Source organism: Oratosquilla oratoria, chromosome 13, assembly GCF_046742065.1.
Source record: "Oratosquilla oratoria isolate Oo_2021 chromosome 13, ASM4674206v1, whole genome shotgun sequence".
In the NCBI taxonomy this organism is placed as follows: Eukaryota; Metazoa; Arthropoda; class Malacostraca; order Stomatopoda; family Squillidae; genus Oratosquilla; species Oratosquilla oratoria.
The window spans coordinates 48,333,642-48,336,141 of NC_134789.1; positions in this window are offsets into that span (position 1 = coordinate 48,333,642).

Below are 2,500 nucleotides of genomic sequence, written 5' to 3' on the forward strand. Positions count from 1 at the left end.
ATCATAGTATTCCATGATTCACGCGACCTCGCCAACGTCTACAACGTCACTCATGCAAATTTCTCTATCTCGTCTCTCCACCTTCTGTCTAGTCTTCCTCTTCCACGCCTCCCATCTCGCGACCTCCACTCAGTAACATACTTGCTCCATCACTCATCATTTGGTCGCACCAACTTCTCTGCCCAGTTCCATTTCCTCTCTTTTACCGCCTACACATTATCTTTCAACTTTAGTCTGCTCCCTCACCCAACTTGCTCTCTTTCGGTCTTTCAGCGTTATTCCCATCATTAATCTCTTCATTCTCCCCAGTGCAGTCCTTAGCTTTGTTTCTATCACCTCCGTTAGTTTCCAAGTCTGACATCCGAAGATTATTGCTAGCAGAATGCATTGATTATAAACTTTACGCTTCAAATGTAAAGGTAGAGGTCTTCCAGGATTTTATTGTATTTACCAAACACTTTCCAACCAATTGTAATACGTCTTTTTATTTCATTATCATGATCTTTGGTTATTTTCACCATCTGGCCTAGATAATTATACTCTTCAACTTCTTCAAGACTCACCATCGATTATAGTTATAATCTCTTTACTTTGAACTTTCGTGTTAAACATTACTTTAGTTTTACTCTTATTCATTTTCAAACTTACTTTGAGACTTTCCTTGTTTAGATCACTCAGTATATCTTGCAAGTCTTCTGCGCTTTCTGATATAAGAATAATGTCATTCATAAATCTTAGGTGGTTCAAATATTAGCCGTTAATCTTCAAACCTTTCTCTTCCCAACTCAACCTTCTGAAAATCTCTTCCAAACAAGTTGTAAATAATTTGGGTGAAATGGTATCGCCATGCCATACTCCTTTCTCGATCTTGATCTTTTCTGTATCTTTATGTAGTCGAATCATAGCGGTACCTTTTGCACAAATCTTTTCTAAAACCAATTACGATCTGTTCGTTTGTACTCTGCTTGCGTAACGAGTTTAGTATTGCTATTTGTTCTACCGAGTCAAAGTCTTTCTCATGATCTACAAAAGCTAAGGAGAGAGATATATTGTATTATGTTGTTTTCTCGATTAGGTAGTTAATTACCTGCAAATGGTCTAGAGTCGAATATCTAATCCTAAAATCTGCCTGTTCTCTCGGTTGGTTTCCATCTAAAACTTGACTTAGTCTATTTGTAAGGATCTTGGAGAATATTTTATATACATTTGATAGCAAGCTAATCGGTCGATAGTTTCTGGCCTCTTTTTTTATGAAGCAAAATCAGTATAGCATTACACACGATTGAGGAACTCTTTCTTGACGTAAGCACTGGGTATGCAACTGAGCTAATTTACATGAATTCCTTTCCCTGCGATTTCTCAAGAGATATGTCTATATACCATCTTCTAAAGGTGCTTTTCCTCGTTTCATATTTTTTAGAGTAAATTCTACTTCTTCTTCAGTAATCTCTGATACACTACTAACGTCTACAGATGATTTTACTGACTCAACTACGGTCTTCAACGAGTAAAGCTCTTGGTAAAATTCTTCTACTCTTTTTACCATTCTGTCTCTGCATTTAATGATTTCTCCATTTCTATCTTTCAAGCATATTGTTTGCTGTCTTTCTAAAGCATGTCTGCGCTCGGTCCCTTTAGTAATTATACCTTTCCGAATAATTTCCTCTATTTCATCCATGCTTTTTTTTTTTTTTTTTTTCTCTGATTTCTGCCTTTTGTTGGTAAGCCTGTTTAGTTCTACTCTTTCTTTTTCGTCTCTCCTGCTGTTAATCTGCGTGGTCTTTCTTTTTTTAATTAGGTAATTTGTAGCTTTGGAGTATTTGTTTTCTCTAATACCTTTTATACTTCCTACTTTCTCTGCCGATTCCCTAATGATATTCACTAAATTCAAATTCATATCTTCGACGGTGTCCTCGTTAGTTTTTAAGAGCTTCGAATCTATTTCTAATTTCTAACTGAAATTTCTTATTATCATCCTTAATCTTTGCAAGACTGTTTTATTTTTTTTAACTAGTTTTTTTCTCTCTGCTCTGAAACTGAATTTAGCTATCCGAGAGCTGATACCTTGACTTGCTGGATAAGCTTTAGAATCTTAATGATTACAAAAGCTATGTCGATAGAGAGGAAATCTCTGCAGGGTTCCCCATATCGAACAGGTTTTGTAAGAAAGATTAGACAAAGAGCAGCTCACACACACAGTCGCAGGACTCATTGCTGACACATCCCTGATGGCAAACAGGGAAATTCCTCAGATATATGGAGTACCGTCATAATGACGGGGATTCACCGAATATAACAAATAAGGTGACATCAGAGAAATATATCACCAGAAACCAGTTGGCAGGGAGGGTAAATTACAACCAAAACAGAGAGGTGAGATTACTGCCAAAACTGTGATTGAAGCCTATGTACTAAACTCAGTTATCTTGTCGGAGACTTGGGAAAGGTCGTTTTTCTGGCGTGCTCTAGAATTAAGATACTAGTTTGTTTTGCTACTTCA